This window comes from Schistocerca piceifrons, chromosome 5 (assembly GCF_021461385.2).
Source record: "Schistocerca piceifrons isolate TAMUIC-IGC-003096 chromosome 5, iqSchPice1.1, whole genome shotgun sequence".
In the NCBI taxonomy this organism is placed as follows: Eukaryota; Metazoa; Arthropoda; class Insecta; order Orthoptera; family Acrididae; genus Schistocerca; species Schistocerca piceifrons.
Window position 1 is genome coordinate 667,617,116 of NC_060142.1, and position 23,772 is coordinate 667,640,887.

A 23,772-nucleotide genomic window follows, 5' to 3' on the forward strand; every position below is an offset into this window, starting at 1 on the left:
TTGAGATTCAATTGCCATTCCCTGCACCATGAGTCAATTCGTTGCAGATCCTCCTGCATTTCAGTACAATTTTCCACTGTTACAACCTCTCGATATATTACAGCATCATCCGCAAAAAGCCTCAGTGAACTTCCGACGTTATCCACGAGGTCATTTATGTATATTGTGAATAGCAACGGTCCTACGACACTCCCCTGCGGCAGACCTGAAATCACTCTTACTTCGGAAGACTTCTCTCCATTGGGAATGACATGCTGCGTTCTGTTATCTAGAAACTCTTCAATCCAAGCACACCATTGGTCTGACAGTCCATATGCTCTTACTTTGTTCATTAAACGACCGTGGGGAACTGTATCGAACGCCCTGCGGAAGTCAACAAACACGGCCTCTACCTGTGAACCCGTGTCTATGGCCCTCTGAGTCTCGTGGACCAATAGCGCGAGCTGGGTTTCACATCCTTCTCAAGTACCCATATGTTCCTCTGTAGGCACTACATTCACATAATGAACCAACTGAAGGTCACATTTACACATTTCACGACACATAACCTTCCTTGTTGCACATCGCACCACGGTATGTCTCTCGCACGGATCATGAGGATATTAGGGCGCATAATGTGGTCACTCAGTGGTCAACCGGCAGAATACAAATCGAGGGAAGGTCAGGTTCGATCCCGGTCTGTTGTACGATTTTCATCTGTCATGTATCAGTTCTTGTACCTCTGTCGGTGTTTGTTGATGTGAAAAAAGCCAAGCAGTGCCGTAGTTTGGAATACACTTCTAAGTGTAGGGACCCATGTAACTGGGCAGGTGATTCAGTTCCGAGTTCGAAAGAAGGCAACAGCCTCCAACTTGTCGGTGCCCGTAAGATTAGCGTGCTGTGAGGTATGTTCGAAAGGAAACGGAACTTCTCTCCATTGAGAATGACATGCTGCGTTCTGTTATAAAACTTTACGTAAATAACCTTGATAGTTTACCGTCTTACCTCCTTGCCCAGGGACGCCAGATGAAAGTTGATGTCGTCAAGCCCTGAATCAAAATTGCGCAACGGATAACTGGGGAGAGGAGCTTGAGAGCGCTACCTAGAGAGCGTGTCCTTTCTGTACGATACTAGGCAAGGGGCCGGAGGGCTCACACGCTGCTGTGTGGGTCCCTGCATTCTATATCTTTTATTTTAAATAAATTCCTTTAACTTGACTTCTTTGTGATTTTTAAGGTATGTTAAAGATTGATGACAGTTGATTTCCTATTTATTTTAAACATTATCGCTCGGCTTTACAGCGATAGCAGCAATTGTTTCAGTTTACAGATATTACAATTTTACAACTTATAGCTCGGGTATATTATATACTAATCTGCACGCACATTTCTACGGGTAAGACGGAATTGCGTTGGCCAAATGTATACCACCAAAGTCTCCCAATATTTTACATAGGACATTCTCTACGTGAGGAGGATAACGGGCAAACTGGGGACCAGATACTTTAACACAGGGGGTCAAATTTCCGGAATTAAACGAGCGCATTCATTACCTTACACAATACGAAGCGGGAAATAAAAGAATTAGTACAAATACTGAAATACCTCTCTTCCATGCGTGACCATGGAGACAGACGCACTGAGGGCAAGTCTGCTCACTTACCCGTCTTCTGTAACCCTCTAAGAATATGGCGGGCACTCGGAGGTCTTCCTGGGCCCCGGTGGAGGGGGTGGTCGAACCACTCTCCACCCCAAATCTTGTGACACTGGAAAGTCTTTGACTTTTACCTGCCTGTGCTGTCTCTCTGATCCCCTAGCCAGGAGTAAGGTTGGCACTACTATACTACAGAACTACTTCCCAACAAAGATTTGGCCACGCTTTACGGAAAGGTGTGAGGAGGATTATGAAAGTTCATGTGCAGATTCACATCCACGTACAAGAAATGCATAATACACGACACATATAAATACGTATTATGAAGCCTGACACATTTCTTTCCACCCGTCCACATGGGTTCTGTTGCACACGCGGCCGGCCGCATCGTGTAATAAAATTGGTTGCGGAACCGTCTCTGTTTCTATTTCCCGGTGCGAGCGAGCAGCGAAACCTGCTGCTTATAGAGCAGAAACTACTGTACCGTTTCAACCTTCCTATTAAGTAATTAATTATCTAAAGCAACTATTAGGAAAATGAAATACTTAACGAAATATATTGACACAAACGGCGTAGGTAGTCTTTATTCTTATCCTGACCATGATGACAAAGTCGTTAGGTATACGACAAAATTCCAAACGCACCTTTTAAATCACCTGCACCAGTTATCTGCTAGAGGAAAATCTCGACTACTGTACACGCTCGCGGCCAAATATACTGGAGCCGAAAATAGCGAAATTCGGTGCGGCCTTGTTTCCACTGGGACGGAAATTCGTTATTCTGGTGGCTGCCCACCCGCGCAAACCTGTTGGCCGTCCGGCGTCGATGACTGCCCACAGCGGCCGGACGGCGCATGCGCGCGGTCGAGCTGGCGTGGGCAGTCGGACGTCGGCCGATGGCGGTCAGTGTGACGCGCCGGCTGCCGGTGAATAATTGCTGAGCGGCCTCGCTCAGTCCGATCCGCCGCCCTTCAGTCGATACCGACGGTGACCCGCAGCCGACCCCCAGCCACCAGCTTACTGCTGCCCACTGCCAGCTGCACCAGCTGCGTGCAGACCCCACAGGCACGGGTTCTCGCTTCACGTTGACGATGACATGGTCTACATCTACATGATTACTCTGCAATTCTCATTTAAGTACTTGGGAGAGGTTTCATCGAACCACAATCATACTATCTCCCTACCATTCCACTGCCGAAAAGCGCGCGAGAAAAACGAACACCTAAACCTTTCTGTTCGAGCTCTGATTTCTCTTATTTTATTTTGATGATCATTCGCCGGCCGCGGTGGTCTAGCGGTTCTGGTGCTGCAGTCCGGAACCGCAGGACTGCTACGGTCGCAGGTTCGAATCCTGCCTCGGGCATGGGTGTGTGTGATGCCCTTAGGTTAGTTAGGTTTAAGTAGTTCTATGTTCTAGGGGACTTATGACCTAAGATGTTGAGTCCCATAATGCTCAGAGCCATTTGATGATCATTCCTACCTATGTAGGTTGGGCTCAACAAAATATTTTCGCATTCGGAAGAGAAAGTTGGTGACTGAAATTTCGTAAATAGATCTCGCCGCGACGAGAAACGTCTTTCCCTTAATGACTTTCATCCCAATTCTCGTATCATATCTGCTACACTCTCTTCCCTATTACGTCATAATACAAAACGAGCTGCCCTTTTTTGCACCCTTTCGATGTCCTCCGTCAATCCCACCTGGTAAGGATCCCACACCGCGCAGCAATATTCTAACAGAGGACGAACGAGTGTAGTGTAAGCTCTCTCATTAGTGGACTTGTTGCATCTTCTAAATGTCCTGCCAATGAAACGCAACCTTTGGCTCGCCTTCCCCACAATATTATCTGTGTGGTCTTTCCAACTGAAGTTGTTCGTAATTTTAACACCCAGGTACTTAGTTGAATTGACAGTCTTGAGAATTGTACTATTTATCGAGTAATCGAATTCCAACGAATTTCTTTTGGAACTCGTGTGGATCACCTCACACTTTTCGTTATTGAGCGTCAACTGCCACCTGCCACACCATACAGCAATCTTTTCTAAATCGCTTTGCAACTTCGGATGACCTTACTAGACGGTAAATTACAGCATCATCTGCGAACAACCTAAGAGAACTGCTCAGATTGTCACCCAGGTCATTTATATAGATCAGGAACAGCAGAGGTACCAGACGCTTCCCTGGGGAACACCTGATATGACTTCAGTTTTACTCGATGATTTGCCGTCTATTACTACGAACTGCGACCTTCCTGACACGAAATTACGAATCCATTCGCGCAACTGAGAAGATACCCCATAGGCCCGCAGTTTGATTAGAAGTCGCTTGTGAGGAACGGTGTCAAAAGCTTTCTGGAAATCTAGAAATACGGAATCAACTTGAGATCCCCTGTCGATAGCGGCCATTACTTCGTGCGAAGGTGAAGGTGGAAAGGAAGAAGTCTGTGGTCGCAAATATTATATTCATAGAGTGTTTTGGACCGTTGCGATCATCATCAGATTGATCTGACTCCTTCAAGCAGCTAAATAAAATTTGTCGCCATGAGCGTAATCACCACATACGAGTAGTAGTCATCATGTTTGTTACAGTATGTGACGATGCCAATAGTGCCCACAAATATTATTTTTTAACTTCAAGGAGACAGATCAATCTGATGATGATGATAACGAACCAAACCAGTCATTAAATAACAAAAAAACATTTGCAATTACAGACTGTGTTGGAATTAAAATACGTTTTTCTTCAAATAGCTAGTCATATACTATCTTTGGTAGCTTTCCTTCACCTTATTACTGACCAGTATATGTAGTTTTCATTTGTAGAGTTAGAGAAAGCTTTTGACAACGTTGACTGGAATACTCTCTTTCAAATTCTGAAGGTGGCAGGGGTAAAATACAGGGACCGAAAGGCTATTCACAGTTTGTACAGAAACCAGGTGGCAGTTACAAGAGTCGGGAGACATGAAAGGGAAGCAGTGGTTGGGAAGGGAGTGAGACAGGGTTGTAGCCTCTCCCGGATGTTATTCAATCTGTATATTGAGCAAGCAGTAAAGGAAACAAAAGAAAAATTCAGAGTAGAAATTAAAATCCACGGAGAAGAAATAAAAACTTTGAGGTTCGCCGATGACACTGTAATTCTGTCAGAGACAGCAAAGGACTTGGAAGAGCAGCTGAACGGTATGGACAGTGTCTTGAAAGGAGGATATAAGATGAACATCAACAAAAGCAACACGAGGATAATGGAATGTAGTCAAATTAAATCGGGTGATGCTGAGGGAATTAGATTAGGAAATGAGACACTTAAAGTAGTAAAGGAGTTTTGCTATTTAGGGAGTAAAATAACTGATGATGGTCGAAGTAGAGAGGATATAAAATGTAGACTGGCAATGGCAAGGAAATCGTTTCTGAAGAAGAGAAATTGGTTAACGTCGAGTATAGATTTAAGTGTCAGGAATTCGTTTCTGAAAGTATTTGTAAGGAGTGTAGCCTTGTATGGAAGTGAAACGTGGACGATAAATAGTTTAGATAAGAAGAGAATAGAAGCTTTCGAAATGTGGTGTTTCAGAAGAATGCTGAAGATTGGATTGGTAGATCACATAACTAATGAGGAGGTATTGAATAGAATTGGAGAGAAGAGGAGTTTGTGGCACAACTTGACTAGAAGAAGGGATCGGTTGGTAGGGCATATTCTGAGACATCAAGGGATCATCAATTTAGTAATGGAGGGAAGCGTGGAGGGTAAAACTCGTAGAGGGCGACCAAGAGATAAATACACTAAACAGATTCAGAAGGATGACATGGTCACCTTGAAGGTGAAAAGCAACAAGTCTGAGGTCGCAAATATTGGTTTTATTCATTGAGTGGTTTGGATCGTTACGATCATCATCAGATAAGACGGGTATATAAAATTTATTGCCATGAGCTTTATCACCACTTACGAGAAGTAGTCAACATGTTTGTTACAGTATGTGACGATGCCAATAGTGCCCACAAATTTTATTTGCCTCTTATTTTTTAATTTCAAGGAGTCAGATCAATCTGATGATGATCATAACGAACGAAACCAATCATTAAATAACAAAAAACATTTGCAATTATAGACTGTGTTGGAATTAAAACATTTTTTTTCCTTCAAATTGCTAGTCATATGCTATCTTTGGTAGCTTTCCGTCACCTTATTACTGGCCAATGTATGTAGTTTGCCAAAAAGGAAGAAGATGCATCTATGGCTACAACATCTACAACTACACTACTGGATATTAAAACTGCTACACCCGGAAGGTGAAGTGCTACAGACGCGAAATTTAACCGACAGTAAGAAGATGCTGTGATATGCAAATGATTAGCTTCTCAGAGCATTCACTCAAGGTTGGTGCCGGTGGCGACACCTACAACGTGCTGACATGAGGAAAGTTTCCAACCGATTTCTCAAACACAAACAGCAGTTGACCGTCGTTGCCTGGTGAAACGTTGTTGGGATGCCTCGTGTAAGGAGGAGAAATGCGTACCATCACGTTTCCGACTTTGATAAAGGTCGGAGTGTAGCCTATCGCGATTGCGGTTTATCGTATCGCGACATTGCTGCTCGCTTTGGTCGAGATCCAATGACTGTTAGCAGAATATGGAATCGGTGGGTTCATAATCCGGAACGCCGTGCTGGATCCCAACGGCCTCGTATCACTAGCAGTCGTGATGACAGGCATCTTATCAGCATGGCTGTAACGCATCATGCAGTCACGTCTCGATCCCTGAGTCAACAGATGGGGACGTTTGCAAGACAATAACCATCTGCACGAACAGGTCGACGACGTTTGCAGCAGCATGGGCTATCAGCTCGGAGACCACGCCTGCGGTTACCCTTGACGCTGCATCACAGACAGGGCGTCTGCGATGGTGTACTCAACGACGAACCTGGGTGCACGAATGGCAAAACGTCATTTTTTCGGATGAATCCAGGTTCTGTTTACAGCATCATGATGGTCGAATCCGTGTGTGGCGACATCGCGGTGAACGCACATTGGACGCGTGTATTCGTCATCGCCATACTGGCGTATCACCCAGCGTGATGGTATGGGGTGCCATTGGTTACACGTCTCGGTCACCTCCTGTTCGCATTGTTGGCACTTTGAACAGTGGACGTTACATTTCAGATGTGTTACAACCCGTGGCTCTATCCTTCATTCGATACCTGTGAAACCCTACATTTCAGCAGAATAATGCACGACCGTATGTTGCAAGTCCTGTACGGGCCTTTCTGGATACAGAAAATGTTCGACAACTGCCCTGGCCAGCACATTCTCGATATCCCTCACCAATTGAAAACGTCTGGTCAATGGTGACCGAGCAACTGGCTCGTCACAATACGCCATCACTGCTCTTGATGAACTGTGGTATCGTGTTGAAGCTGCATGGGCAGCTGTACCTGTACACGCCATCCAAGCTCTGTTTGACTTAATGCCCACGCGTATCAAGGCCATTATTACGGCCAGAGGTGGTTGTTGTGAGTACTGATTTCTCAGGACCTATGGACCCAAATTGCGTGAAAATGTAATCACATGTTAGTTCTAGTATAATACATTTGTCCAATGAATACCCGTTTATCATCTGCATTTCTTCTTGGTGTAGCAATTTTAATGGCCAGTATTGTATAATTTGCACTACACTTTGTAATATGTGGCAGATGGTATATTATGTATGATTGACACTTCCCCCTTTCGTTGTTGCAGTCGTGAACGGTCTCCGGAAAGTACGATAATTTGTAACCCAAAGTGTGAGCACGAATCTCTCTGATAACATCTCCATGGCCCTTTCACTAGATATACGTATGAAGAACCAATATATTGGCTGTTATTCTAAGAAAGTACTACCTCGGAATTTCAACAGTACAGCAAATCGTGATGCACAAGATCTCCCCTGAGACGTCTGTAACTGGGGTTGGATGAGCTTGCTTCGCAGAAGTTCTACCGCAGAAGTCGGGAGAAGAGGTAAGTAAGGAAGTAAAGTTGTGAAGCTCGCCGTGAGTGGTTCTGGAATAGCTCAGTTGGTATAGCAGTCGTCCACGAAAGGCAAAGCTCCGAGGTTTGAGCCCTGGTGCGGTAAAGAATTTTAATCTGCTAGCTAGTCTCAGCGCACACCCCACTGTAGAGTGAACATTCCTTCTGGAAATAATCCGTCAGGCTGTGGCCAGGCCATTGCTGCGCAATATCCTTTCCTCCAGGAGTGCTGGTCCTACAAAGTATTGGGGAGCCATGAAAAGAGGCGCTAGCGGGAGTGAAGCTGTGCTGCAGGGTTGTGAATCGTTTTGGACTGCTCACACGTTAGAGCACTTGCCCATTAAAGACAGAAGTCCCAGGTTAGAGTCCTGATAGGAAGCACAGCTTTTATCAAGCAGGTTCAATGCTTTAAATTAATTTTTAATTAATTCTCTAGCAGAAGCAGGTTCTTACTCATTGGTCCGAAGATGACCACAATAGTGGTAGAAACCGGTCACCGTAATAAACAAATTGTTATCAAGACTGTTTTTGATAGTAAATGTTTGTAACACATTGATCACTGTTCACTCCCACAATGTATTCAAAAGTAATTAATTTTTAATAAATCCCGGCACGTATTTCTTTACAGTATTCAAACATGAAGATGTTGGGAAAACTATGGGATCATCATTTCCATTGTGTGATTCTAATCTCCTTTTCAAGGTTTATAGCGCTCGTTAAAAGAACGCCGCGCGGGATTAGCCGAGCGGTCTGGGGCGCTGCAGTCATGGACTGTGCGGCTGGTCCCGGTGGAGTTCTCCCACGGGCATGGGTGTGTGTGTTTCACCTTAGGATATTTAGGTTAAGTAGTGTGTAAGCTTAGGGACTGATGACCTTAGCAGTTAAGTCCCATAAGATTTCTCACACATTTGAACATTTTTGTTAAAAGAACTGAAGTTAAATGCGTCACAGTGTATTTTCCTGTTTGACGCAGACAGCGGTACAGCAGGCCCGAATAGGAGACACTAGCAGACTGAACAGTGTAGGTAGAACGTGCGCGCTGGTAGTGGTCTGTTTCGAACAATCTGTAGTATAGTGCAGAGAACCCTTGTCCTGCGGCTTGTTGTACGGCAGAAATCACGGCGTCGTTACCATCTTTTAAAGTCTGATATTTCAGTGTTTATGAGGTTTAGAACAGTGAAACCAAGTCTCCCATCAGTAATTGTACCTCTAGTTTATATTTCTATAGGTGAAACATAACGTCACTTTGAAAACAAGATCATCTATGTAATGAAAGGGGAAAAAATCAACCAATATCTTGGCTCTGAGCACTATGGGACTTAACATCTATGGTCATCAGTCCCCTAGAACTTAGAACTACTTAAACCTAACTAACCTAAGGACATCACACACATCCATGCCCGAGGCAGGATTCGAACCTGCGACCAATATCTTAAATCAGATTATCACTCTGCAGCGGAGTGTGCGCTGATATGAATCTTCCTGGCAGATTGAAATTGTGTGCCGGACCGATACACGAACTCGGGACCTTTGCCTTTCGTGGGCAAGTGCTCTACCATCCTTTCTTTTTTCTTTTTTTCGTAATCTCATTTTGTTCGTTTTCGTTCGCTGCATCTGCTCGGGGCGGATATCGCAGAACACCCGTTTCAGTTCTTTTACTACAGAGGGCTGCTTCCCTTCTGAAAAAAACACGTTGAACTACCGTGTCGACAGCATCTGAACTACCGAAGCACGACTCACGCCCCGTCCTCACAGCTTTACTTCCACCAGTACCTCGTCTCCTTCTTTCCAAACTTCACAGAAGCTCTCCTGCAAACCTTGCAGAACTAGCACTCCTGAAAGATTGGATATTGCGGAGACATGGCTTAGCCACAGCCTGGGGGATGTTTCTAGAATGAGATTTTCACTCTGCAGCGGAGTGTGCGCTGATATGAAACTTCCTGCAGATTAAAACTGTGTGTCTCGGTCCGGCATACATTTTTAATCTGGCAGGAAGTTTCAACCAAGAGCCCGCATCTCGTGGTCGTGCGGTAGCGTTCTCGTTTCCCACGCCCGGGTTCCCGGGTTCGATTCCCGGCGGGGTCAGGGATTTTCTCTGCCTCGTGATGGCTGGGTGTTGTGTGCTGTCCTTAGGTTAGTTAGGTTTAAGTAGTTCTAAGTTCTAGGGGACTGATGACCATAGATGTTAAGTCCCATAGTGCTCAGAGCCATTTGAACCATTTCAACCAAGATCTTGTCAAAGAACGCATGGAGTATGATTGACCTAAGATTTGAATCCTCAACAAGAGTGCGAGACCGAGTTCTTTAACAACAGCCTTGTGTTATTAGGTACCAAGTGATTCGACTTACAGGGTGTACCACCTAACTCTGCTACCTCATATGTTTCCGAAAAGAAACGGAAATGTGAAAAATGCTATTGGACAAGGATTCACAAATGTCAGTGGCTTACACAATGGGCAGAAATGCGTAATTTATGAAGGTCCACGAACACCATTTCAACACGAAGTTAGGTATTTTCCTTTTTTTTTTTTTTTTGTTAATGGCACATGTACGCCTTTCTACATAAATATAAAGTAGAGATACAATTAATGATGGCAGACTTTGTTTCACTATCAGTACGCAAGTTGTGCCTACACTGTTCAGTCCGCTAGTGTCTCCTACTCGGGCCTGCTGTACCCCGTCTGTATCAGCAGGAAAACGCACTGTGACGCTTCTAACTTACGTTTCGGACAGTTTTTTCCCTGTTTTGGTGTGACCTATGACATTTTCGGTCGTCTCGTCGATATGCCGGCCTTCAGTAATAAATAAAAACTTGATATGATGTTAATTTACGACGAATGTCGCAGAAAGGCAACTGCAGCTCTAGCAGTGTACGCTGAACGATACGTAGATCGACGGCGTCCTTTAAGACGTACCATATCCAGCTTCTGCAACAAGTCTCTTGGAAACAGGCAGCTGGGCACTTAGAAAGCAACGTAGAACCACAGCAACTGACACTGACAACGAAGTTTCTGTTCTGGTTGCTGTAGCGCAAAGTTATGAGGTGAGTGCAGGCCAGACTGCGCGTGGTTCTGAAATAAGCCGTAGTAGTTTGTGGAGAATTTAGCATAAGCACACTTTTCATCCGTATCATATCTCACTCCACGAAGAACTGTACGGGAGTGGATCTGAGTCCAGAATTTAATTCCGTCGTTTTGCACGTCAGAGGCAGCAAGGTCATCCTGACTTCCTACGTGATACGTTGTTTACGGACGAATCTTTCTTCGGAAATCAGGGTCATGTCAACCTGAGGAACATGGACTACTGGTCCGTGCGAGACCCTCTCTGGCTTCGCGTGGTGGCTCATCAAAGACAGTGGCGCGTCATTGTACCCCTATTGTAGATCCATATTTTTATCAGGGGACATTAACATATTTGGAAAAATTGCGTCCACAACTTTCCTGGAAACACGTGCATAGTCTGCGGGCCTTCCATCATGCTGGAACCGCAGTGATAGACGCGTTTCCAATCTCACGGAGAACGTGAGATTGGAAACGCGTCTATCACTGCGGTTCCAGCATGATGGAAGGCCCGCAGACTATGCACGTGTTTCCAGGAAAGTTGTGGACGCAATTTTTCCAAATATGTGGATACGATGGAGAAGATCCTTGAGCTATCCATTCAAGTCCGCCGGCCGGGGTGGCCGACCGGTTCTAGGCGCTCCAGTCTGGAACCGCGCGACTGCTACGGTCGCAGGCTCGAATCCTGCCTCGGGCATGGATGTGTGTGATGTCCTTAGGTTAGTTAAGTTTAATTAGTTCTAAGATCTAGGCGACTGATGACCTCAGAAGTTAACTCGCATAGTGCTCAGAGCCATTTGAACCATCACAGCCCGTACAAAGTCCCAATTTCTACACAGTCCTAGTTTTACGCAATCCAATCTAGCCACTGTCACGAATGATGATTATAATGATGATTTGATGAGCACAACGCAAAAGTCCACTTCCTTGGCAGAGAAAATTGCCAACCCGCCCGGGAATGGAACCCGGGCCCTATTGATCCAGAGGCAGCAACGCGAGCCACTAGACCACGATCTCCGGACTCACTGAGGGATGAATCCCGTTTATTGTAACTCAAGGCCGATTGTCGACTGAAGGTTAGCCGCCACTGATGTGAACAGTTGCTCGTAACATGCATGGCAGGAAAGACGCGATGAACGGAGGGTGCAGTATTGTGCGTAGTTTGGGATGTGTAGTAGTAATCGAAGGCACCATGACAGACGTGGACTGCGTGAATATTATTGCGGAACATGTAACCTCCCCCTCACTTATCGACCTTAATGGCAGTAAAAAACTAAACCGCGTGTACCTAATGGAAATTTGGGAAAAGCAATCGTCACCGAAGTTAATCTGTCGGTAAAGAGGGAGGAAAGGGTTACATCTAAATGAAAGGAAAAATGCAAATGAAACTGGTGGAAATTAATTTTGAAAAGGGGTAAAGTTAATAAAGAAAGTAAATGTGCGGTCGTTACGTTAACAATTAACTAGCGGTAGTTAGATATTTGAGATTTGTGGAAAATTACGGTCACCAGTCCTATGGACAACTACTATAATAACTGGAAAAGAAAGGTTATTGCACAGATAATTAGCACTAAAAGCGTGGCAACTGAAGGGTGACACGTGTTGTGTGAAAACTGAATGTTTGTCAGAAGTAATAAACTTCGCTACACTCTGACTTAATTTACCAATGAATTAATAGAACCGGAAAATTGAAAGTTAATTTAGCGACTGAAATTAATAGTGAACTTTGTTTCTGAAGCACTACGAAATTCAATAAAACAAGGTTAGTCTTGGGCTACCTCAACAATGATTTCAAAAACTACTTGAATCTACGCAATTTAGAAGTAAGAGATTTAACTTTGAACTTGTATTAAATGATTCAGAACAATTAACAATAGTAAAATTTAGTACGTACCAAGCTGAGCTGCAGTCACAGGTAAGCTAAAATATGGTAACAAAACTCGCACTCTTAAGTTGTGCTTGTGTAATCTAAATATTGTAGCCAGCTATGAATACCTTAACTGAACTTTGAAATTAAAGCAGTGAAATCGAATGATATTACTTTAATGCTGGCGTTTGAATTTCAACGACACTCGAGTTTATTTCGGAAAAGGAAGGGACTCTGCTTGATAATGCAATTGGGACAATGAGCAACAAAAGTTCATGCTAAGTTGCTGTATTTTAGTGATGCTAATGGAGTAGTTTGAGAAGCTGAGGTCTGCCATACAGTTCTAAAACTTCACGTTCTTTCAGTCTTCCTTGTTGGTTGATTGAAGGTTTGAAGTCGTCGATCGAGGAGGTGGCGACAGTCACTCATCGTCGGCAGTAGCTGTTGCAGAAGCTGGATGTTGGCGCGCCTTCTTCTCGACACTGTCACCAGGCGAAACGGGCTCTTGATGTGTTCCTGCTTATGTTTCCCGTCCGCGACACCGTGCCAGAAAATATCATAGCAAATCGAGCGCAGTTACACGATGCCAAACCCCATAAACGCGGCAACTCGCGCGAGCGTCACTCAACACACCTGCTCCACTGCACCACCCCAGCCAGACTCTGCTCTGCCCGCGCTCCACGCGGCCGAGTTCACACTACCAGAGATCCTAAACACTTTGGTTCTCCACACGACCTATCGATGTATTCGTTCGATAGCATAGTTTTCCCTAGGCAAGACCCAGCGTAAAATTACAAATATTATTTACAAAACAAACCAATTACACATCGACATAACTGCATATATATATATATATATATATATATATATATATATATATAGTAAAACAATTACAATATATAAAGACACAGAAATGTCATATCTTCACGTAGCAAATTAAGGAAAAAATTCATAGTAAAATAGATGGAAATAGGAGCATATGCATTTCCGGCGTTACAAACACTTGCGACCTTTCAGCTCTGGTGACTTCCAGCACGATAAGTGTTCGTGGCACGAAGTCTGAATCCTGTTACAGTTATTCGAGGAGCGTTAAAGTGAACTCACGTTGACGTCTTCGCCACCAAATTCGCTAGATGTAAACCAGATGGTACTCATTACGGTAGCCAACGCTGTCCCCACAATGCACCGGTCCGTTATTCACGCGAATTGCTTCTGTTACCTGTACGTTGGCATCTGTTGTCACAAAACTTGTGAAAACTACCGAGGAACTGTGAAATCCGTGTCACACAGAATCGCTGTTACAATGCACGCCGAAGGTGAACCGAAACACTCTTAAGCAAGTTGTCATAATCGTCAGTATCCGGCAGTAGAGAGAACAATCGCAGCTGATTAACCCATCAAAAAAGAGAGGCCATCTGTATATTTTTATTTACTCTGCGCTTAACACTGGCTGCCCGTAGCAAACATTGGATCGCAGCCTGATTCGTTATCGTTCCTGCGGTCTGTCAACAGTTATGACGTATTCACTGTGCGTTCCGTAGTAATGCCACCCCGCGGAACAAATGGAATGAAAGCTACGCACGCCTACACACTGTGAACTCGCCGTCAGAGTCAATTGTGGCACAACTGCAGCCGGCACGACCACTGCCAACACGAGAGCTGTGTTACAGAGTGGATGGCCGTTCCCGGAGAGAGCCGGCACAGCGGCACACTTGAACAAAACAGCAGAAGCACGCACCACCATCTCCCCTACCCTACCCTCCGGCTGCCCCACCCTACAAACTCACATACGCCCATTGAACGAAGCCACAGCAGCGCATGACAAATCGCGAATAACGAGTGGAGTGGCAGCTGGAAATTAGTTTACAGAGCCGGCACAATGGTTGCGGTCGCTCGCGCTGAATCGCGCATTTGGCGCCGTACTTAGCTGCGCGCTACTCCACTGTACTGTACTGCTGTACTGTGCGCTGGCGTGCTCGCAGTACCCGTTGTTCCCAGCAGAAAGCCGCGTTTGAAACGCGGAGCTCCAAGTAAGCTGATGCGCGCGCACGGGGGTGGATGACCGGCAGCAGTTCTCCACTTTGGCAGAGAACGTGCCCGTCTGTAACTCACTTCGACCGTGTTCTTCATCACAGCTTCACACTGAAGTTAGGCAAATATCTGCAAATTAGTTTCTTTATTCCGAGTTGATTACATTCTGCAATGGAGTGAGACACTGTCTCCTCTACGGTATTAATCTACAGGGTGGTACACTGATAGTGACCGGGCCAAATATCCCACGAAATAAACGTCAAACGAAAAAACTACAAAGAATGAAACTTGCCTAAATTGAATTGGGAAACCAAATGGCGCTATGGTTGGCCGGCTAGATGGCGCTGCCATAGGTTCAAAAAAATGGTTCAGATGGCTCTGAGCACTATGGGACTCAACTGCTGAGGTCATAAGTCCCCTAGAACTTAGAACTACTTAAACCTAACTAACCTAAGGACAATACACACATCCATGCCCGAGGCAGGATTCGAACCTGCGACCGTAGCGGTCGCGCGGATCCAGACTGTAGCGCCAGAACCGCTCGGCCACCAGCGGCCGGCTTCTGCCATAGGTCAAACGGACATAAACTGCGTTTTTTTAAATAGGAACCCCCATTTTTATTACATATTCGTGTAGTACGTAAAGAAATATGAATGTTTTAGTTGGACCACTTTTTTCGCTTTGTGATAGATGGCACTGTAACTGTCGCAAACATATGGCTCACAATTTTAGAGAAACAGTTAGTAACAGGTAGGTTTTTTAAATTAAAATACGGAACGTAGGTACGTTTGAAAATTTTATTTCGGTTGTTCCAATGGAATACATGTAAATACCACATTAATGCAATAAATGCTCAAAATGATGTCCGTCAACCTCAATGCATTTGGCAACGCGTGTAACGACATTCCTCTCAACAGCGAGTAGTTCGCCTTCTGTAATGTTTGCACATGTATTGATAATGTGCTGACACATGTTGTCAGGCGTTGACCGTGGATCACGATGGTAAATATCCTTCAACTTTCCCCACAGAAAGAAATCCGGGGCGACAGATCCGGTGAACGTGCGGGCTATGGTATGGTGCTTCGACGACCAATCCACCTGTCATGAAATATGCTATTCAATACCGCTTCAACCGCACGCGAGCTATGCGCCGGACATCCATCATGTTGGAAGTACATCGCCATTCTTTCATGTAGTGAAACATCTTGTAGTAACATCAGTAGAACATTACGTAGGAAATCAGCATACGTTGCACCATTTAGATTGCCATCGATAAAATGGGGACCAATTGTCCTTCCTCCCATAATGCCGCACCATGCATTAACCCGTCAAGGTCGCTGATGTTCCACTTGTCGCAGCCATCGTGGATTTTCCGTTGCCCAATAGTGCATATTATGCCGGTTTACGTTACGGCTGTTGGTGAATGACGCTACGTCGCTAAATAGAACTCGTGCAAATAATCTGTCATCGTCCCGAAATTTCTCTTGTGTCCAGTGGCAGAACTGTACACGACGTTCAAAGTCGTCGCTATGCAATTCCTGGTGCATAGAAATATGGTACGAGTGCAATCAATGTTGATGTAGCATTCTCAACAACGTTTTTGAGATTCCCGATTATCGCGTAATTTGTCTGTTACTGATGTGCGGATTAGCCGCGACAGCAGCTAAAACACCTACTTGGGCATCATCATTTGTTGCAGGTCGTGGTTGACGTTTCACGTATGGCTGAACACTTCCTGTTTCCTTAAACAACGTAACTACCCGGCGAACGGTCCGGACACTTGGATGATGTCGTCCAGGATACCGAGCAACATAAATAGCACACGTCCGTGGGGCATTTTGATCTCAATAGCCATACATCAACACGATATCGACCTTTTCTGCAGTTGATATACGGTCCATTTTAACAGAGGTAATATATCACGAAGCAAATTGCGCCCGCAATGGCAGAATGCGACGTGTACCACGTACTTATACGGTTGTGACTGTTACAGCGCCATCTATCACAAAGCTAAAAAAGTGGTCCAAATAAAACATTCATATTTCTTTACGTACTACACGAATATGTAATAAAAATGGGGGTTCCTATTTAAAAAAAACAAACGCTGTTGATATCCGTTTGACCCATGGCAGCGCCATCTAGCGGGCCAACCATAGCGCCATCTGGTTTCCCCCTTCAAGCTAGACGAGTTTCGTTCTGTGTAGTTTTTTCGTTTCATGCTTACTTCGTGAGATATTTGGCCCGGTCACTATCAATGGACCACCCTGTATACGCCGCAGCGTTCGTCGAGTTACGCGGTTGGCTGCCCGGTGGCGGCAAAACGATCGAGAGGCTACTGTGCCACTTCGTCGCTTTCGCGTTAGGTAGGAGTTTTATAATGAGCTTCTGTACACCCCATGTTTATGTGCATTGTCCTTTCTGGATAAATATCGGTGCAGATGCTCTCGAAAATATTAAAGACAGGCTTTGAACTCTGCAGTTCGCAGTATTTCAGTTCCTTTGAGTTAATTGGGGTCCGCCCAAAACATCTCTTATTGTTTCCGCGTAGCCTGCATTCAGCGACTGCACGTGATTCAGCGTTTCGCCGTACTGCACCTTTTGCACACCAATAATTCTTTCTTCATAGCTTCACGGAGAAATATTTAAAAACACTTTTGCTGTTAACAACATTGGCAATTATATTTTCCACATAAGCATTTTTATTACAGAGCACTGTAATGTCTGCTCAGTATAACCATTGCTCTCAACATCTCATCACAGACAGAGGAAGCCAGTTTCAAAGAATGTAGACTAATCGTCAACTTTCATTTGCTACTTCACAGATACTGTGTTTCACGATTATCATTACTCTGTAGAATTTATAGTAATGTAACAAAGCCCACTACTTCTGAGGAAGATATGTTTACAAGTTTCGAAACCTACACTATGTGATAAAAAGTATCCGGATACCCCCAAAAACATACGTTTTCCGTATTAGGTGCTTTGTTCTGTCACATACCGCCATGAAGTCCGTATCATCGACTCCAATACTCATTAGAGATCGTGAGAGAGCAGTATGGGGCGCTGCGCGGTACTCACGGACTTCGAAAGTGGTCAGGTGATTGGGTGTCAGTTGTGTCATACGTCTGGACGCGAGATTTTCACATTCTTAAACATCCCTAGGTCCACTATTTCCGATGTGATAGTGAAGTGTAAACGTGAAGGGACACGTACAGTGCAAAGTCATACAGGCCGACCTCGTCTACTGACTGACAGAGACCGCCGACAGTTGAAGAGGGTCGTAATGTGTAATGGGCAGACATCTATCCAGACCATCACACATAAATTCCAAACTGCATCGCGATCCACTGAAAGTACTATGACAGTTACGCGGGTGTGAGAAAACTTGGCTTTCATGGTCGAGAGTCTGCTCATAAGCCGCACATCACGCCGGTAAATGCCAAACGACGCCTCCTTTCGTGTACGGAGCGTAAACATTGGACGATCGAAAACTGGAAAAACGTTGTGTCGAGTGACGAATCACGCTACACAATGTGGCGATTCGATGGCAGGGTGTGGGTATGGCGAATTCCCGGTGAACGTCATCTACCAACGTGTGTAGTGCCAACAGTAAAATTCGGAGGCGTTCGTGTTATGGGGTGGTCGTGTTTTTCACGGAGGCGACTTGCACAGTTGCTTTTTGCGTGGCACTATCACAGCACAGGCCTGCATTGATGTTTTAAGCACGTTCTTGCTTCCCACTGTTGAAGAGGAATTCGGGGATGGCAATTGCATCTTTCAACACGATCAAGCACCTGTTCATAACGCGCGACCTGTGGTGGAGTGGTTACACGACAATAACATCCCTGTTATGGACTGGCCTGCACAGAGTCCTGACCTTAATCCTATAGAACACGTTTGGGATGTTTTGGAACGTAGACTTCGTGCCAGGCCTCACCGACCGACATTGATACCTCTCCTCAGTACAGCATTCCATGTAGAATGGGCTGCCATTCCCCAAGAAACCTTCCAGCACCTGATTGAAAGTATGCACGCGAGAGTGGTTCAAAAATGGCTCTAAGCACTATGGGACTTAACAAAATGGTTCAAATGGCTCTGAGCACTATGGGACTCAACTTCTGAGGTCATCAGTCCCATAGACTTAGAACCACTTAAACCTGACTAACCTAAGGACATCACACACATCCATGCCCTAGGTAGGATTCAAACCGGCGACGGTAGCAGCAGCGCGGTTCCAGACCGAAGCGCCTAGAACCGCTCGGCCACAGCGGCTGGCTCTGCGAGAGTAGAAGCTGGCGTCAAGGCTATGGGTGGGCCAACACCATACTGAATACCATCATTAGCGATGCAGGGCGCCACTAACTTGTAAGTCATTTTCAGCCTGATGTCCGGATACTTTTGATCACATAGTGTAGGTCAAGATCTATTACACCTTTGTTTGCAGCTGGTTGGCTGATCTTTCAATCTCTTCAGATTTACAGGAACCTGTTAAAAGATAGTAAAGTTTACCGTCAAAACAAAAGGAAAGTCTGCGACACTTTCTTCTTTCATTTATGCTTAGTAGCATTACACACCGGGCGAGAAAATGGACCAGTGGCGCAAGAGGAGGGGGGGGGGGAGTCCTACGCTCTCTCGGAAGTATTATCAACACTGAGTAGCACATCGTACCTTTCGTTAAGGCGTAAGAAGCCAGGATGTGATGCTACAGACGCATGTTGAATGGCAGGTGGACTGATAACATAAGGAATAAGGGGGCTCTCTGGAGAATTGGGAAAGAACGGAACATATGGGAAAAATGACAAGATGAAGGGATTGTATTAAAGTACATATGTTAAGGCGTTAAGAGAATAATCTTCTTGGTACTAAAGAGAAATGTAGAGGATAAAAACTATAGGGGGAGGCAGAAATTGGTATACATCCGGCAACGTAGGGTTCAACTGCCACTCCGAAATGCAGTAACTGGCGCAGGAGACGACTACGGGGAAAAAATAAAATAAAGTTGCTGCTGCTTTGAGCAGCAGCTTGAAGCTTGTCGACCGTGCCAACGCAGCTTCCAGCTGTTTACAGAGAGCGGCCATTTCCCCTCGTGCGTGCACACAAGCAGTAGTGCCCCGATCCTTATCGTACTGTGTAAACATCTGTATGAAATCTCTAAAACATAAACAAAGCAGTCTAACTGAGAAAGATAAACAGACTCACAGGAGAGAAAACCACTCACCTATGGCGCTGCTGAGCATAGAACGTGTACAAAATACAAAAGAGAAAAATGACCACACTACAATCTGAACTGCACGGTTCGCACTACACTCTTAAGATCGCAAGATCGGCAAGCTCTTAAAGCAGAAATAAATTACGCTGCTGAAAACGGGTGTATGAACACGTACTCCTCATTTCTCGCATGGAAACTACTGCAGAAGAAAACACGCAAGCTCTAAATGTAAAGAAACACTAGACAGATAAATACGCAGTATTCAGCTCTTGAGAGAAGTGGCTAAACTCTGCTGGACGCTCGTCCTGCTTGGGTAACTGGGACCTGGACTGTCTTCTAATAACTTGTTAAAACGTCATATGATGACAGCCCGTTCAATGAACCGCCCATATAAACATATCCATAGATGGATCTGCCAGCTGTGTGTGTGTGTGGGGGGGGGGGAAGGGGGTGGCTGGGTCATTGTTATTGCTGTATTTTAGATGTGGCAATTCTAGAATTTTCACACTTTCTGTAACTTTTTGGGTAAATACTTTTGGGCTTGATGCAAAACTTTCAGATCGTTCGGATACGCTAGAACACGGCCAAGATGGCTACTGTGGAGCTGCACTGGAATCGGCAGCTAAGAGACTACATCGTTACTGGCGGAGAGAGGCATGCCTTACTGCCATCTTTCTTTGTGATGTCATGGATAAGCGCGTTTGTTACATGATAGATAATGCCACAATCTTAGATTTTTTAAAATTTTTTCCCACTAGCAATGCCGTGACAGCATCACCGAACAGTGGCACAAACTTGAACTATCTACCAAGGTAGGGTAGATATAATACTTTCACACTGTCGTTAGATGCAGCCAGATCTTTTTTATTGCTATGTGTCACACTGAAGTTTTCATTTTAAAGTACAATAACTACGATGTAAAAAGTGCGGTATATATAAAACCTTAATAGGACGAAAAGAATCGCTGAAGGCGCTAATATTATCAGGTTAAAAAAAAATGGCTATGTGCCTGTAGGACTCGAGCTAATTATGAATATAGACAGTTCATCCATTCCGGCACGCGAGAAATTGACTATTTCTTTGTTATTAATATTAACAGGATATCGGCCTCAGGTATTTCAATATTTTGGGGAATTTCTTTAATTTCAATAATACAAAAGTGACAAAGCCATGCAGAAGGGAAGCGACCATATTTATAACAATCAGTAGTTTTCCATTCAGGATGACCGGGTGGCAGTAGCGAAAGGCGAGCAGTGACATTACTGCTCATATGACACGTTTCCTAATTTTTCGGAATTTATCCATCATCGGATATCCAGGAGCGATTGCGGCATGTAGATCCGGCGTTTCAAGTTGTATGTGAAACAAATTAACAATTTTCGGATATTTTCCTTTTCTTGTACTGCGGAACCTTGCTTCTTGCCAAATTTCATGTTTCTAGACCAACGAGAAATACCTTGTAGGATTTGGTGAGTTAGTTCGCGAGTGTTAAAATACGTGACATTAAATGTCGTACGTTCTGACTGCATTGCCTTACAAGCTACAATTTTTAGAGCCCCAGGGGACCGTAAACCTTAATATGTGACAGAAATTTTGATTTGATACGTTTACACGTTCTTGAGAAGACCGGTTTCATAAGTCAGAAGGATAAAGAACAACAAATCGATCCTATAACTGTTCCATTTTTAACGTTTGAGGCACGGAACACTAAAAATAAATAGACACAACCTGTGTTCGAGGCTATGATTTGAATCATGATTTCAGTCTCTTACGGTCAATGTGCTACCAATTATGCTGTTCGATTATGCCTCACATACACAAAGTTTAAACGTGTACAAGGCTGGAGTCTTTTCATACCCAACTCTGGAAAGGATCTTCTATGATGTTTTGAAACCATCACGCGGGCGAAGAGAAAAAATGGGTCAGAGCACTATGGGACTTAACATCTCAGGTCATCTGTCCCCTAGAACGTAGAACTACTTAAACCTAACTATCCTAAGGACATCACACACATCCATGCCAGAGGCAGGATTCGAACCTGCGACCGTAGCAGTCACGCGGTTCCGGACTGAAGCGCCTAGAACCGCTCGGCCACCGCGGCCGGTGGGCAAAGAAAAGTAACATGTAATATCGATAGAATATCTGTTGATTTACGAAGGAAACGGAGGCGCTAGTAGAAAGTTGAAGCTTTGAACATGCCAGAGAAGCGTGAAATTTGTAGCGCCCCCACTGCAATAGACAGGGGTCTCGTTTCGAGTACCGGTCCGTCACACAATTTTGTTGATGTAGCCTTCAGTCCGAAGACTGGTGTGATCAGCTCCCCACGCTAATTATCCTGTGCAAGTCTCTTCATCATAGTTACTACAGCCTACATCAACTTGAACCTGCTGAACGTCTTCAATCATTGGTTTCCCTCTATAATTTTTACCACCTCACACCAAGTCCATTCATTGCACTCCGTCTTTAGGCCACAAGTGGCCCATCGGGACCATGCGACCGCCGTGACAGCCTCAGCTGAGGAGGTGGATAGGAGGGTCGTGTGGTCAGCACACCGCTCTCCCAGTCGTTACGATGGTCTTCTTTGACAGGAACCGCTACTATTCGGTCGAGTAGCTATTGAATTGGCATCACGAGGGTGAGTGCACCCCTAAAAATGGCAACAGCGCATGGTGGCCTGGATGGTCACCCATCCAAGTGCTGGCCTTCCCCGACAGCGGTTAACTTCCGTAATCTTACGGGAACCGGTGTATCCACGGCGGCAAGGCCGTTGCCTAGTCCATTCATTACCAACTTGATAATTCCATGATACCTCAGGATATGTAATATGGAGCAGACCCCTTTTTTAGTCAAATTCTAAAATTAATTTACTTTTCCCTCCATTCTGTTCGGTAACTACTCATTAGCTACCGGACCTACCCATCTATTTTTGAGCATTCTCTGGTAGCACCACATTTCAAAAGCTTATGTTTTCTTCTTGTGTGAACTACATACCATCCATGTTTCACTTCAGTACAAGACTCCATTCCAGAAATAAAACTTCTTAACATTTAAATTTACACTTTATGTTAACTGACTTCTTTATTTTCAGAAATTCTTGAGTAACTTCAGGTATAAGTTGCAACCTGTCTCAGTCTTTTTTCAACTGCTGCTTCCCTCTCTTGAATTCCGTCTGAACAGGCCTCGGAAGGCCCAACGATACCGACCGGCCGCCGTGTCTTCCTCAGCCCACAGGCTTCACTGGATGCGGATGTGGAGGGGCATGTGGTCATCACACCGCTCTCCCGGCCGTACGTCAGTTTACGAGACCGGAGCCGCCATTTCTCAATGAAGTAATTCCTCAGTTTGCCTCACAAGGGCTGAATGGACCCCGCTTGCCAACAGCGCTCGGCAGGCCGGATGGTCACCCATCCAAGTGTTAGCCCAGCCCGACAGCGCTCAACTTCGGTGATCTGACGGGAACCGGTGTTAGCACTGCGGCAAGACTGTTGGCTTCCCTCTATTGCCTCAACTTTTATAACTGCAGTCTGGAAACTATACAAGTTATAGGTAACCACTTGCGCCTTGATTTTACTTTCAGAACTTTGTCAAAAGCTTTTTCTAACTGTACAGGCGTTATAAATGTTGGTTTGTGTTTCTTCAGTCTGTCTTCTAAGTTTTAAAGGAAGCATTATGCCTCTATTTTATCTTGTCACAATCATCTAATTAACATCTCTCACACTTTGCGCAGTTTGAAATTGATGCAACATACGTATATAATGATATTAGTAGGTGATTATTGTTTTAGAACAATTTGATGAAATCCCTGCAACGTAACTGTTTTCTTAAGCTCATTTAAGCTGAAATAATTATAATTCCTAGCGAGATGACGCGCTTGTTAAGCCTGGATTCTTATTCGCGGGGAGAAGGTTTCAACTACACTCCTGGAAATGGAAAAAAGAACACATTGACACCGGTGTGTCAGACCCACCATACTTGCTCCGGAC

The 23,772-nt window shown here is 44.8% G+C and overlaps 1 pseudogene; it reads right to left on the minus strand.

The window, feature by feature from the left end:
- Positions 1-23,161: 23,161 nt before the first annotated feature.
- On the minus strand, positions 23,162-23,279 carry LOC124799938 (annotated as a pseudogene).
- Between the last annotated feature and the right edge of the window lie 493 nt (positions 23,280-23,772).